Consider the following 16,885-nt stretch of genomic DNA (forward strand, 5'->3'; position numbering starts at 1 on the left):
CCTTTTCTTTTAATTCTATGCTTTATTTTTCCTCTTTGCTAAAATCAGCAACCTTATGGAAATAAGACTCATACAGGGAAAACAGTATATTAACATATGAATACTTGACCAGAAAAGGTTTCAAATGATCTGTATGATCATATGATCAGGAGTAACATTGTCCGTTTGATTTATGTCTTATTAGCCTGTAATGGAAACTCTCTTTGTCCATATTTGTAGTATCATATTTCATTTTTTCTGTCTCCATCTGTAAAGGGAAGCGAAACCTAATTTTGTCATTCAGCCAAAAAAAAAAACGTAATGAGAGATTATACATCTAAAGATCTCCACAGATGACAGGGTCTTATTTCATAGTGTTTCTATGTGCTGTGTTCACGGTGAAATACTAAGTCACTCATGATGAATAAATGATTCCATCGTCACTGTAGGGAATCTAATTTCTACTGACATTCAATGAACATGTTTTCAGAAGGTGTGGATGTATGGGTCAGCAAATTAAACTGTGCCAGGATGTGTGTGTGTAGGTGTGTGTGTGTGTGTGCCTGTGTGTGTGTGTGTGTGTGAGACTGGGATAAAACAAAGCTCACATACAACAGCCCAGGGACACTCCAACCATAATTGTGCAGGTGGCATTTTAGAAATACTCACACAACAGGGGTCAATCTCTCTTCAGGTCACTGAGAATGACATCATCAAACTACTATTAACTCTGCAAACAATCCTAGTGCTGCTGTGTCCGTATTGACAATGGATTCCTTCAAAACAAACAAGCAGGCTGCAGGCTTTGCCCTCAATCAAAAACCATAACCTCAGAGTGAATAACAGAGAAGTGTCCATCTGGGCAGGAAGGGCCGTCACCGTGGAGTGGAGAACTAAAAATGACACGGCAAACAAATCTGAGCAGCCGCTTCCCCCTCACCTCCAGCCCTCCCCCTTCTTTCAGGTAATGCTCTTTTCTATTCCTGTCTGCAAGTATCTCTCTCTAACAAACACACACACACACACACACACACACACACACACACACACACACACACACACACACACACACACACACACACACACACACACAGGCATTACGCACAGAGCAACACATGTGCCTACAAAGGTGGGAGAAACCCTAAAGTGTTTCTTTGCCACATATTCAGGCACACTGTGTCTTATTTTTCTGCTAACTGAGATGTTTGAGCAAAGACTATGAGTTTTTCACCACACCTTGTGAATATGACCTATCCAACGCGCTCTTGTTTTAAGATGTGAGCCCCACAGAGGTCCGGGGAGCCAACGAGGGCAAGGTGTGTATTGACATACAAACATGAGGGAAGCGTCCACATGCAGTCCACTGTTTTTCTGTAATAATAGCTAGCCGCCCAGCCGTTAAATAATTAATGTGGTCTATCCAATACAAAGTGGACAGCATGCAGAGCACACTCCCCCTGCGCTCCGTCTCATTCTCTATCTATCCCTGATGGACACAATGTGCACGGCCTCGCTTATTTTTGTTTGTTTGTTGCATTAACTACATGTGTTAGACAACCTAATACTAATATTGTAACCTGAAAAAAGTGGATGAAATACAAGACTTTATAAGGCAATAAACAGAAGATTAAAACAGACACTATTAAAGCAGAGCAATGCTAATATCCCTTAGACCACCATTAAAACCAAGATCCTCTCTTCTGTATCAAACTATCATGCTTATTGCAAATTAACTTGGAAAGACTAGTCTATTTAATAAGTTGAAATTAAGCTTAATATTATTATATTTATATAAAAAAAGAGGTAAGGCTAAGGAGGCAGCACAGATACATTATTACAAACAATAAATCAGTGTACTGGTATGCCTGTGCATTTTACTGGGCGGAGCCCAACATAGCATGGAGGATGCTAACAACAAAAGCTAAGCATTTTATATAACTGTTGAATTTTCTACAGAGCTAATGCAATGAGGGCTGGTGATGGAAGTTTGAATAAACAAAGAGGGCAGATGAAACACAACGAAGCAGTTAACTTTGTTGGCTTCATTGTGAAAACTCAAGAAAGTTCTCACTGATGGTTTGTGACTCAACAGAAGCATAGTGCACTCTGCCTGCCCTCTACAAGAACACATGAGAGCATTAGCTTTACAAAGTCAGAAACACCTGATGTTCATCCTCACTGTGAGGAATATTAATCTAACAATGGTATCAGATTGGACTGATATCAGCAGATACTAATGCCCAGGTATGGGATTGATATCGGAGCTCAAATAGTTGGACTGGTGTGTCATTCATTTTAACTTTTGGTTCACTGTTCTCAAAGTCAATGTTTTTTTTTTTTTAATTGGTCTTCGGTTAGATGCCTGAATTTAAATCTGGTTAAAAGAAGCTCAACATAAAAAAAAAACAAAAAAAAACAAAAAAAAACATCTGCAGCATTACATTTATTGTTTATTGTTTATTTATTGTTGAGTTTGTATCGTTTACGGGTTTGAAAGCTGTTATAAAGCTGCTAAATACGACTACAGAGGTTGTATGGAGATGTGAACTGTATCCCACCAAACTCAGACCAATGAAAAGCTTCGTGATAATGATATTGCAGTCATATGGTCGTCATGAATAATGTTTACAGCTTAACGTTTGCTTTCTAACGCATCAAAGTGGCATTCATGTTTCAAATGTATGTTGGATAGGCAGAAACACATTTTATTGTGGGAAATGGACGAGTGTAAAAAAATATAAATTCATTAATTCAATCAAAAATAATAAAATTGGTGTTCATATGTGCTGGACAACACATGTAAGTTGTTTAGTTTGTTCAAGTTAGTTTGCCTCAGTCTTATTTTCTGCAACAATCTAAAGTATAAATGAAAATATCACATTGTTATTTTGTCGAGGGTAATAGGTGATGCTCTCGTCTGAATTGGTCAACAAATATATGAGATTCTTCCATCAACCCAAAGAATTCCAAAAACATTTTGAGACTTTGTCATTATTCTTTTGCTAGTTTTTTAAAGGTTGTTATCCTAAAGCTGGCAGAATACTTATTTCAGAGAAACACCTTTTTTTTGCACTAATACTGATTAGTTGATGTATATGATGTAATTGAATGAAGGCATCATTGATATGTCTACTTAATAAAAAAATGATTCTGTAACATATAACCTTTGGCCAAAGTGTGGATGAAAGAGGTAACAAAAATTGATCTTACTGAATGATCCAAATGATGCATTGCATCAACTTACCCTCTCATTGAGCACGTGCTGTTTTTCTCTGCTGTTTTTACAAGACATGGTCTTATTTGGCATTACAGTGCAATAAACACATCGAGGCATATTGGAGGTTATGGCAGGAGCAGTCACATGATCAATACCCTCCCGACCCTCCTCTCCTTGCCCAATCCACCACTTTTCTTCCTTTCTCCCCTCACCACCTTTCCTCCCAATCAATTAACTTCCCCAAGTAAACAGATCTGTCCCAACGCTCGCTGTAAATGGATCCTCCTCCTCCTCCTCCTGCTTCTCCTCCCTGGTCCAGACAAGTCCGAGAGAGAAATCAGAGACCTGGCACTGCGTTACTGCAAGCTCTCTTCCAGTGTGCGTTGAGGTAAGAAGGCTAAATAAAGATCAGTGACATCATCTACATAATCCTCAGCCTCTTCTTATCACTGACCTCTAAATGGGTCACAGATCAAACATCCGGCAAATATTCCCTAATGAAGACTACAACTACTATAACACTGTTAGGATGTTTACTTCTTATTATTACACATCAAACATTAAAATCAGGCTTATTTTCCCCGTCATATATCACACAACTTAACATTGATGACGTCACATCATTAGCATAAGGTACATACTTTTACTCAGCTTGAGGCTTTTTAGAGTTGGTTTTGTTTAAATGATTAATTGAGCCCCCTTATTATAATACGAGTAAAAGCCAAATATACGATCTAATAAAAACTACAGTAATCATGATGCACTATTAAACATCTTTGTCATAAAAAAAGTCAGTTATAGAATCTTCTTGCATTTCCAGTCTTCTGTGATATGTACATCTGCAAGTGCACACACCACACACTAATGTATAAATAACTGAATATAAGTGTTGGGTATCTACAAAAATGTAGTACTTGAGTAACCACATAACCGTATGAACGAGTACTCAAGTACTTGCTAATTATTGTTTTAACGTAGACATGGGCCGTACAGTTGCCCACTATGTTTTCTGTGGCGTGCGTAACCAAGGGTTATTGGTTGCGCCTAAACTAATGTGTCAGTTGGGGGTTCGATCCCCAGCGCCTGCAGCCACATGTCAATATGTCCTCGAGCAACTTAACTCCAAGTGGCTCCCGCTGCTTCGTCGGAGTGAATGCATGTATTAGTTAGTACATATGGATACGTGACATAGCAGCCTCTGCCATCAGTGTGTGAATGTGACGTTAATGGGAAGGTTTGATGTGTAGTGTAAAAGTGCTTGTAATAGTCAGAAGACTAGAAAAGCGCTATAAAAGCTAAAGTCCATACACAATTAACCTAAACTGTATAAATACAAAAAAAAAAAAAAAACATCAACACGGAGCTCCGTATTATGAACAAGATATTCCACACTGAATTCTGCCATCGTCGTCAACTACTCAACAGTACAAAAGAACAGCACTTCGGTTTTCACCCTTCAAAATACATTTCCCGCGGATATTATAGTTTACCAGCGATAGACTGCAATTCACAGAGCTTTAGAAATAGAAAATAGAAAGCCTTCTTTGTCATTATACAATTGTGCAAGGAAATTAGAAAACACTACTTTGGGAAAAAATAGCTAACAGTAAGATATGACTGCTGAGTGATCGGTCCAGAAGTCTATAGTAACAGCCACTTTATCAACACGTTGCAAATCAGCACTGAATTCTGCGGCTCTTTCCTCATACATTTTTTCACTCTCGAAGCGGTTGCTAGCCTCGATGGTGGCTTGACGGCATCCACAACGAGTACTGAAGTACCAAATGCCACTGAATATATATCCAAGACTGCACAAATTCAGTTTTGGTTTTAAGATTATTACTTGTTTGTGAGTCAGATTTGGATCTGCTCCATAATATAAAGGTTTCTTTCTTGGTGCATGTTACACATTATTTATGTAAATTAAGCCTGGCCATAGTTCTTCCATTATCCATATAATAAAAGAAGAAAAGTATTTATGAAAGGACAGATGTGATCATCACTACAGCACCGATCCACTGACTGGACTTCTACTCATTTATTTACACCTCCATCTGGAAAGCCAGTCTGCCCAGACAACACTGCACATGTGTCCTGTTAGTTTATTAATGGAACATGTCCTCATTCTGCCTTAAGAAATACAAGTGTTGAGACATGAGACCACCACAAGTCCAGAACATGTGCAAAGGAGCATATCAAATGTCTTGAATTCTTTTATCCTGTAAGTAAAATGTTAAAGGTTGAAGAGGCTCTACTCAAATTCCACAAAATACACCACACTGTGTTTTGTAAATTAGAATTCCTCCAAATGAACCCCCCCCCCTGCAATTATCTTGCCGCTCAATAAACTAGGTGACTACAACAGAAATTCCCACGAGTCCTCGAACATAAAATTGTTCATTCTTGCAACACCCCAGCCACGGAGAAGTGGAGATGCAGGCACGACTAATCTATATCTGCTGTGACCCTCAGCAACATGTCGTTATGCTTGCTAATCAGATTTCGAGACAACAAGTGAAAGGATGGCCTCTCTGGGCCGTTTGCTTTCACAAATGGATTTGCTTAATATGGGAGATTAATAGACTACTATCTAATCTAGCCTGTGATTGAAGCTATGATCTGGTTACAGAGAAACATGATGGATGTTGAGGCGGCTACATATGAGAATCATGTTAACCCTTTCAAGACAGAATGCAGGTTATTGACTGTTAAAAGACAATGCAATCACACTAATGAAGATGTCTGCAGGGCTGTTGGATTATTAGCAGCAATATGCAAAATTGCTTCTTTCAGCTCACAGCTGTGTCAAATTAGAGTCTGAACTGATTCTCAGAGGTTGTTAGAAAACAATTACGCAGGTCTGGAGTATTTTGTGTGCGCTGTTTATCCCTCGATGTTATCCAACAGACAATCCTTTAAAAAAAAAAAAAAAAAAAATGTTTTTTAAAAGACCCAGACCAAGCTGGAAAAAAACTTGTATTCTCATTGTTTTCGACTGTATGACCCTGTTCATATTTTCCTTCTGTCGCCAACTCAAATCATCAACAGTTATCAGAAAAAAACCCTGTAATAAAACTATTAACGGAGAGAAAAAGAGAAACAGACGCCACGCTGAAACTTCTTTCAGTGTTAAAGGTGAGATGAAGATTTGTAATTATGTTTACTGGATCTAAAGACCAATGTTTTCTCACGTTATAATGGAATTCTCTCCTTCAATTGCTTCAGGTCTTTGATGTTGAACAGGTTTAGATAATTAAAGGTTACATATTGCAGACAGAGGGTGCAATCAACAGCACTGAATCAATCATTTCCCCCGTCCATATTAACCTCTTTTTGTATCTATTTCTGATTATTGTTTTATAATATATGCATGATGATGAGATCCCCATCAGGCAGGCTGTTTAATACAATCTCTTTTATCATCTTGTGTCTGTGTACATTTAATACTCAGGATCAGAATCGTTTCTGGACAAACTGTGCCTGAAATTTCCTCGACAGTAAGATGACATTATCTGGACTGATTGATAGTAGAGCCCGACCGATGCATCGGCCAGACGATGATATTGGCAGATATTAGCTTATCTAGTGAGTATCAGTATCGGCTAATCTTATTGCAGACGCAGATGTGCACCGATATTACTAGATTTACTTACCAGTCAAATAGCATTTAATGTGAGTACCGTTGTATTATACTAGCAGTACTCTTTCTGGCTGTCACCAGCAGATTGTACTATAAGGATTTTAACAAGAAATATCACTCTCCAAAATGATGCACATACATGGGAAGTTACTTTCCAGTTGAGTAACCATCTTATCTTTGTTATACTGGTTATCTTTTCCACAAGTTTTTGATAAACTGCATTTGAGGGATCAACACAATAATATGTGTATATCTAAATCTATCCATCTCTACAGATCAAACATAGATGTAAGAAAGATACCAGCCAATATATCTGTATCAGATTTTTTCTCTCCCTAATATCGTTATCGATATCGGGCCCATAAATCCCATATCGGTCGGGCTCTGATTGATAGACGGCGACATAGAGAATATACCAATATGACTTTTTGAAAAAAGAATAAAACCTGCTGGTGACTGTGATTCCGACAGTTCCTCCAAAACTTTTACGCCGGAGTTATTTTCCCAAAAAAAGTATTTTGACACACTTGAGTTTGTTGTTCATCTGCTGTTGACGATGTCAAAATGAAACCAAATAACAGACTATGTGATTCATTTTTAAGGAACAAAATCTGTACATGGTCGTCAGATAGTGGTTTCCCTTTTGACACATTTTATATTCTGTTTCTTTTTTTTTTTTAAACTGATCTTGGGGGTGTCACACCATCATTGTAAGGGCCTGTGCAAATCACAGAGAAAAGCTGTCGTCCCCGATAGGGCCTGGTTAGTCGCCACAGAACCATAATGACTGATGCCTTACAGGCAAACTAATTATCAGGTACTTAACAGTCCGAACCTAAAATACATCTGCCATGGGCTGAGGAGGGATGTGAGACACATGAGCACCTCCTTCCTCTCTTTTTCTCTCTCTCTCTCTTTATACCTCTGTGTCTACCTCTCCCTCTCTCTCTCTCTCTCTCTCTCTCTCTCTCTCTCTCTCTCTCTCTCTCTCTCCTCCTCTACCAGCATCTCCTGTTCTTCCTACTAGCTGTGTATCTTCTGTTCCTCTCCCCCTTCTCTCTGTTCTCTCAGGGAGCCAGCTGGGAAACTGGCCTTGGGATACAAGCTAGAAGCATACAACCATATGCTAGATATTTTCATGGAAGGTGTGTGTGTCTGTATGTGTGTGTGTTCAGTGTTGAAAGACGGCAGGGGGAGGGGTCTGACTTCTTGTTGAAATGTACTACAGTGTAATAGCTAAGTAGGACATTTATCTGGCAGTGGTTTGTCTTCCCCTGTTGTGCTGGTGTGTGAGTTCCTGAGTTTCCTCTCTATCCCACAGCTAAATGCCTTCAACACAGAATTTCTGTTGCTTTCAAGACACACACACACACACACACACATACCACAAACTGTACAGGCAGACTGCTGAGAGCGAGCTGCTAGAGACACTGACACAGCTTGCTCATTAGACAGTTTCTTCTTGGATCTAGGCCAAATATCTGCAGGTCATAAACTCACTGATGTAACAGGCAATGTAACTCACTGATGTAGGGAGGTGTTCAAAAGCTGCACATCTATTTTTTAAAGCTTCCTTTTTATCATCATTTACTGTACTCATGTCATATTTTATCCCTGAATATGAAGACACACAACACGCAGTAAAAGGTGTAAGCTGCCACAGTGAGGGGATTGTCATCACATTGACAAACGCAATCCCACCACAGCAGGCCTGCCATTACACTGGTCATCATGTGCTGTCAGCGTTAATTAAAAGGTCCCTCCTTATTTCTTTTATTTGAAAAGTCACACCCCTCTGAATTGTCATGCAGTCTAATTAACAGGAAATTCACATATCCCAGTGTACATCCTCTCCATGCAGGCCCCTCATCCAACCAGCTGTAGTGCTTACTGCAGCTACGAAGTCATGGTCCTCAACTGGCTCCCCACCATAAAAGGCCAATTGTTAATTTCACAACATGAAACAAAGTGTTTTAAACTCAGTTTATGCTGTTGTGTCGTTTTCAATACTTGAACGTCCATAAGGATGCAGTGCTTTGAAGCTCCTGTGAGGAACTTTCTGTTTGTGTTTATTAAGGCGAGCCCTGAACAAAACTTTATGTCTTATCTCTTTGTTGATATTGTCCTGTACGTGGATGTGTAAGAGGTATTTTTGTCATTAAATCTAATCATCTAACAATCAAATATATATCACTCATTGTGAATATCTGGGGTAGGAAATGTAATAAAAAAGGCTGTTTCTTAAGCATGCTGTAAATCGTCTCATCTGACATCATACCCCGGTGACATCATTTACAAGCATTAAAATATAAACTGTAGAAATAGTCAGTCAATCCGCTGATTAGTCTGCTTACTTTCTGGATGTCATCAATATACATTTCAGTGCTTTCATTCATAACATGCTACAAACTCCTCACTGAAGCTTTAAAAGAGTACCTTTCATTTAACAGTTTGGAAGCGTATTTTACTTCCTCTCTCAAGATAGATGAGAAGATAAGATCAAAAGCTGAAGCTATATCTGAAGGACAGTTAGCTTTAAAACTTGTATTAAACAAATACGGTATAATGTATGGATTTTTTTTTATCTTTAGAGGTGCTTTTTTCCAGACTCTGCTACCTTAATATGGAGCCAGGTTAACTGTTTCCATGTTGTCAGTCTTTTGCTAAGATAAGCTTAATGTCTCATTGCTTTAGCTTCTACTTTTCCGTTAGAAATGGGATTCTTATGCTCTTATTGTCTGTTACTTTTTGTGCAGGAGAGTTAAATAGTGTATACTACAAAAGTGATGAACTGTTCTTCCTTTAAGAAAGCCAATCGGACCCTCTTTTTGAGATTCTGATTTGATGGTTTGTTTTCAAAATCACTTGATTTTCACAGTTAGCTGTTTATCTTTATATTCACCATTTAACTCATAACAGAAATTGAGTTATTTTGTGGCTTTTTAGGACACGCCCTCTCACCTCCTCCTCCCATCCATTCACCTCTTTAATGCATGTGTATTTACCCCCTTAGGGCAGGAGAGAAAAAAAGGGCCAGGCTCCATCTCTCATTAACCTACTGGTTGGATAAATCAAAGTGCAGGGGCAGAGAGGAGAACCTCAGCCTCAGCCATTCAGATAAGAAGAACACCCTACACCAGCTCATAGCCTACAGCACAGTGATATATAGATCTGCGGAGGCTAATAGCAAAGTATTGACAGGGAAATGGTGTGCTTATCCTGCTCCTCCATGCTGGGGAGAGGTCCCCAAAGCAGATGGGACACACTTTAGGGAGAGGGAGAGAGAGGAGGAGGGTGAGAGGATGAGGTAAAAGTGTACTGGGACAAATTAGAGTCTTTATTGCTTTATTTCAGCTCATCTGTCTCTGACTTTGAGTCTACAAACACAACAACAGTATTCAGTTTAATCTTTGTTTAGTTGGATGTATTTTGTCCAACTGTACAAACAGTCAGGAGTACATTTCTATCTCACATTAGTTTTCAATGTAGAAATATTTGACGGCCTTTGATATTTTGACGTAAATATGTCCTTACATTTCATTACAAAATTTGTCAGTTTAAGATAACATATTTTAAGTAAGAAAAAGTTCTGTGTGTTTTGATTCCTCAGCATCAAATCCCTCATAACCCACTGAAGGCCTATAAGCTCGCCTCTAAAGTTCTCTCCTAAATCTCTGCTGTCATCCATGTCAATGTGTAGAGGTATTTTTTTCAATGACTGAGCACAGAGCCACAAAAAATAGAAAATTCTCGAACGCAAGCCAGCAATTCTGTTCTCTGACATGAAGCAATAGATCAAGATGTAGGCCGTCCCCCCATTGGTGGACTCTTTAATGCTGGAGTCAGTAGGTTATCGCTGAGGGACCTGCACCTTGTTCTAAGTGCCAGCTTTATCAAGCACCACCAATTCTTCCTCTGATGCGTCTGGGGGTGCAGGAGATGGGCCCTAATGGCAACACTTCATCAACCTCAGAGAGAAGCTGTACAGAGAAACTGGAACCTATGATGTTAGATAAAGATGTTGATACTGCTTAGTTACTGGACCACCAGGGGTAATTTGGTAAAAGCCTGCAGTGCACTGCTGCTGTAGTAGTAAAAAGTCTGCAACTGCTGAATTATGCTGCTGAATGTACACGTACAAAAGTAACAATAGCAGCATTCCAATAACCATGTTTCAATATTATTTAGTATGCCAAAAGAAGATTAAATGTCTCCAAATACATGTAGCATGTCAAGTGAATCACGCAAAATAAACCTGTCCTACTACATCTAGTCACATACAAGCATTCTTCTTTGAATTCTCTGACCCATAATCTGCATGCAAAAGTGAAAAACATGTCGATTTAACCGGGCCTCAGAGAGAGGACTAAGGAGACGACTGTTGCTCTAAGAACTGCAACATAAAAGTCAGCGAGAAAAAAATAGCTCCTATTCATCAAGTTATCTCAAAGTAGTACTGTATGCCAATTATTATGCATGCAAGTATGTACTTTTTAAGGGCAGAACATGAACTACAGTAAGAAGAAAAGCTTTGCAACAATAGACGCAGGCTGTATGAGGTGCTGCTGTAATTTAATTTAGATTCTTCACAATACGACTGTAGCGCCAACAGGAACATGAACTACAGTTATGCCACTGATTGAATGTTGAGTTAAAGGCAAGGTTGGAAATTTTTTGAAAACTAGCATGATTTTGAAAGTATAGCATTCCCTCAGTTTTACGTCTACACCCACCCCCTCCTCTCTGTGCTCCCTCAAAAGCCACGCCACTCACTTACATGCACGAGCGACGTTGCTCCAGAAGCGGAGCAGTATAAACTCCGTCACCTGTGATGCGCTTTGTGCGTGGGCTAGCGCACGCAAGGGAAAGACTACGATCAGGGACACAGGGAGGCATGGTTGGTTCAACAGATTGGTACCTCCTGGCAGACATTGGTTGAAGTTTTTACAGGATTGCAAATGCTACAGATGAGGGATTTTCTTTGTTCCTTTTCCAGAGCACATGAGTTAATTTCTGTCAGGACCAAAAGATAATTTCAACCAAAATCTTAATAAGTGTATGTGGAGAAACTTACCAACCCTGCCTTTAATGAGGAGCCTTAGATACAGCCTCCTTCTATAAAAGTAGTCGGATAACTTAACACCAACAATAAAAAGTCACAGAAAGGAATTGCTGCCTTTTAACCAATCTGCTACCTACAAGTGGTGGTACTTTTCATATTCTGTCTACATGTTGTAGCAGTGAAATTCTGTCTGCAAACTCTATCAGCATGGTCAAAGCGAGGATCCAAAAACTCAAAAACTTATGTCATTGTGAATTCAGGAATTTAATGATCAAGCATCTGCATCAACGAGCACCAAGGGCAAAAACAATGCATCGCCCCGCTCTGCCAAATGCCTTTGTTCTTCCAAAGGACCCCACATACAACCATCTTTACATCTGGACACCAAGCACTGTACCGGGGCCTGTCTATGACCGTGATTACCCACTTGACATCTTTATAGCTCCATGGCAGACTTCCTCTTCAGCAGAGCTGGAGATAGAACTGCTGAATGCCAAAGTGGCCCCACAGTGCTGGTGTGGGGCATCAGAGTTTTGTGTTGAAATAATTAGCCTGTTTATCTGCCATCTGGGCTCTGGATACTGGCGTGTGGCACGAGCCAGGTGCTTCATGGGTAATGCCACTGAGAGACATACAGCAGATGCTCATGGGTAGAGCTGCCCATCTTGGCACAGATCTGGAATCAGCTAAAGCCTTTACAAATCTGAAGTAAAGCCACAAGAGGCAATGCAGACAGGACTGGTTTGAGGACTGCGTCTTGATGCGCGACCATTTCAACAGCTTCGAGCATTAACAATAAGTAGTCAAGACAAGTAGAAAGGACTCAGCATGAAGCAAAAAGTAACATTTCTGATGCTGTTAAAGTGTAACCGAGCAACTTTTTTTTATCGAAAACAGCAAAATTCTATGAAACTGCACTCTGCTCGGAATGAAATCTGCGATAACTCCACTCCATCCGACATAAAACACAAACCAAATAATCAACAGTCTTATCTATGAAAAGCAGGTGCCGTTTTAATGACTGTCTTCCCCCTATGCAGCTCAAAAATCTGAGGAGGTTAAACATTTTTTGAGCAGTTCAGGAGGCCAGTAACTTGATAAGGCCCCTGGATTTACTCGATGAGGTAGAAAGTTCCTGAGCAAGCAGCAGGCATGTGGTTGTTGTTCCCAGAGGGCTGGGAAACCGTATCTGCCCTGGAGGAGCATCCTCTTTGGTAAGCACTTCTTATCCAGGCCATCACTGCAGGCCGATAGCGGCAGGGTAATATCCAGTAACTGCAGCTTTATGTGCGATCCAATACGTGGATCAATCCCTGGGACAGGAGGATTGCCATTAACCCCTGAGATCTCTCTCTCTCTCTCCCTCTTTTCCCTCTTGTTTCCTCTGTCTTATAGTGAATCTTTACTCCTTTTGATTCCCCAGCAGAAATCATGAAATCCTCCCGAGATGGGAAAAAAGGCTCTATGTATTTTACTGTATGGTACAAAGGCAGAGCAACATAGCGCTTTGTATATCACACACGCTGTTACCAATAAATGTAAAAGTTTAGAATTTGCGTTGTCTTGTTTCGAGCCATGAATTGTTAATCGTTTAAACCTCTAACTTCAACACACCTTAGAAAAATAACAAGAAGCTTAGTCATGGGGAAAAAAAAAAATCTTTGTCTACATGGTAGTGTGACTACACTACAGAATATCAATGTGTAGGGTTCGTTTACATTATGTTTGTATTGGGAGGTAAAACAGTGCATAGGCGTGTATTTCTGAATCTACTGTATGCTTTAGCTTAGCTGTGTGTGTGTGTGTGTGTGTGTGTGTGTGTGTGTGTGTGTGTGTGTGTGTGTGTGTGTGTGTGTGTGTGTGTGTGTGTGAGAGAGTGTGTGTACGTGTAGAGAAAGCTAGAAAGACAGAGAGAGAGAGTTATAAAGAGAGATGGAGTGAATAGGAGAGAGAGACAGGAGGTTTGAGACTTTGTTTGAAACTCCCAATACTTTGGGGAGTATTGCCCCATATATTGTCCCATGTGACTTAGCAGAAGAAAGATAGACTGAACCAGAGCTGTGTGGCTCTGGAATAATATTTCTCATTCTGCTCTCTTGCAGAATATAAATGGATAAATAGTAACTCACATTATTTTAGGTGCACTGCTTTTTCTCATATAACAATATGAGATGCTGCATATAAAATGGGTGATGTACACATTGTTCAGAGGAGACACTTTAGCGGAGCTTTGTAGAGGAAAAAAAAACCCATTTTGAACATGATCATAAATGAAAACTGTAGGCGCATGTTTTTTTTTTTTTTTTCAGAGATTTAAGTTTTTTTTTGTTTTCTTCTTTCGACAATGATTCAGACCATGAGAAATCAAAAAGAAGACTGGACTTTTGTTTACCTGATAGGATTACACAGATAAATAATCAACGCTAAATAAAATAAAAGTCTGACAAATATATTATTTTGAAAATAGAGAACAATAATTTGTTGAACCATTACACTGCTGGAGGGGTTTAGCATTAGTTTGACTGAGGTGTTCTTCATAATAAAATGCAGCCTGTGTCAAAAAACTATCAATACCACCTAAACTGCCCCCCTCTTATTTATGATAATTATAAAAGAGTTAACTTTGTGATTAAAATAATATTCTTATGAGGTGATTGAGAGGCAAAAATATTTTTCATGCATGCAACAAAGGAAAAAAAATAATTTTTCAAAAACATTTGCAACTGATTTTTTCCCACAACAGACAAAGAGATTAAGCCTCATTACATGTCCGAGAAGTGTCACTTACCTTTTAGTGTTTCTCTTTTAAGTAGGGTCAAGACCCCTGAGCTGGAGAGATCAGGAAAGTTGAGTACATCCTCTCTATTCCACGCAAACGTCAGAGGCCACTAGCAGGCTGCTAGCTGTCGCCGGCTGCATCACAGAGGCAAGCGTGGGTCGCAGCAGAGGCGTCCAGGCAGGCAGGCAGGCAGGCAAGCTGGGAGCCGGTGAGTCAAGAGAGGTCGGTCAGCCGGCCCCGGCAGCAGAGACAAGGGGACAGGCACACAGGGAGAAGGGCTGAGCAGGAGTGGGCTCTGCTGGAAGGCTTTTTCGCCTCTCCTTCCCTGAATGAAAGCAATCCCTACGAGTGAATGGGTAATGAGAGACCGGCTCCTGAGATTTTAGCTTTCTTAATCATGTTCATAATTAATTCAAGAACATTGATAATTTCATTACATTCTTTTTGTCTTATCAATAAATGATGTGCCTGCACTTTTGGTCTTGTGTATACTGGAGAGAGGGAGAAAGAGAGGGAGAGCGAGGGACAAGAGAAGTAATACTGCACTAAAAGCACAGGAGATGGAAAATGATACAAACAGGGAAGTGGTAATTATAATCTTTGACCAAGCCACTGGCAGCACAATATGAAGTCAAGTGGCCACAAATAATTAATAAGGCCTCCTGGTGTATATGTGTGTGTGTATGTGTCTGTGAGGGGAGGGGGGGGGGGGGTTAAGGTGAAGAGTCAGGGGGGAAGGGAGAGTGTTGTCGTTGTTGAACACTATTTCAGATGCACTCTTTGAGTTTTTACACAAATAAAAAACACGATCCAACTATTTAACATAATTGTGTTTTCACCAACATGATGTTAAACACAATGTTGTGTACTACTAATACACTCACCTTTAATCCTCACCTTTGAACAGAGGCTGTGGACTCTCTGCTGCGTCATAATGCCCTTCAGATCCAATAAGGGTTCAGGTTTCCTGAACATTAGCGCACTGAGGCAGTTTTTAAAAAGACACTCTCTCTCCCTCCCCTCCATCTCTCTCTCTCTCTCTCCTCTTCACTCTTCACGTGCCCTCTGCCAGGTCAAGAAAAGGGGGAAAAAAAGAGATGAGAACCATTTTCTATCATGTGGCAGATATAGTTTCCAGTGATTTGGCAGCAGGAATAATGAGATAATATGCATTTTTAAATAGTTCATCTGCAGACTATTCAATAACCCTTCACCTCTGTGCAGGCCGTTATAGATTTCTGTGCTTTATCAATCGAACTTTCTGTTCAAATCAGAGCTGAAAATAGAACGACAGGGAGGGAAAAGCGATGTAATGGATATTTCTGTTTCCTAAAAATACAGTGAGGATGATGGAGTCTGAGGAAGGCTCTGAATCAAAGCCGGATCTTTTGCTCCAAAGCAAAGACAAGATGGATGGCATTGAGCAGACAAATCCGACAGTGAGAGATTGACCGATCTGTCAAAGGTCTAATCTGCTGTCAGAATAGTGGGTGTTTGCTCTGATCACACTTTCTTGATATATAATCATTCATCTATTGCAAAACAGGCATCCAAAGCACCTTTGAGACATGTGTTGTGGGATGATTTTCTCACTGAGCAATACAGCTTTTATCAATTACCATAAAGACTTAGATATAGACATGGATATATGTCTTGGGTTTCATTCCCGTTTAAAAATAATTGGTTGGAAAATTCCTGCATGATTTGACCATAAGAGCGGTGCAGTTTCACCATTGAAGGCTATTTGATTTTGGTCACTTTATAATGGATTTCCAGCTTGTGACGCACTACGATACAGATTGGTAAAGCTATATGAGGCATTAGAGATTCAAGTACTTTATGTCCTATTTATTCCTTATGTGCCACAGGCCCCTCGTCCTGAGATATGACCAGCTCAACGCAAGAAACCTTTAATAAAATAAAAAAAAGTAAAGAGGGGAAAATAGAGATTTACAGCTGGCCATTTTGACAGTGGACTTGATATAAGGTGTTCATAACAAGTTTTGCATTTTATTCCTGGTCCCTTCACGCACATTTTAATCATATTTTATGTGATCTATGTATGCAGCACTCATCCCCTCTCTGTCACCCAACCTCTCCAATGTGTCCCCCTTAAACAGATTGCTACAATACTTGTAATGATGGTCCTTCCCAGCTGTGCTGCAGGAGAGGGGAAGGGAGCAGCAGGCTATAGTATTACCATAATAC

At 39.9% G+C, this 16,885-nt stretch overlaps 1 long non-coding RNA gene across 4 annotated transcripts in view; it reads right to left on the reverse strand.

The window, feature by feature from the left end:
- Positions 1-15,259, reverse strand: part of LOC136178585 (uncharacterized) — a 33,132-nt gene extending 17,873 nt beyond the window's left edge. For 2 of the 4 annotated variants that reach the window (XR_010665963.1, XR_010665960.1), the window contains exon 1: positions 14,687-15,258. This is a non-coding gene — a long non-coding RNA (uncharacterized lncRNA). Of the gene's footprint in view, positions 1-3,223; positions 3,411-14,686 lie in introns of those variants that run through there. The other 2 variants (XR_010665962.1, XR_010665961.1) reach the window with 2 other exon arrangements.
- Between the last annotated feature and the right edge of the window lie 1,626 nt (positions 15,260-16,885).

The sequence above is a fragment of the Labrus bergylta genome, chromosome 3, assembly GCF_963930695.1.
Source record: "Labrus bergylta chromosome 3, fLabBer1.1, whole genome shotgun sequence".
NCBI classification, from domain to species: Eukaryota; Metazoa; Chordata; class Actinopteri; order Labriformes; family Labridae; genus Labrus; species Labrus bergylta.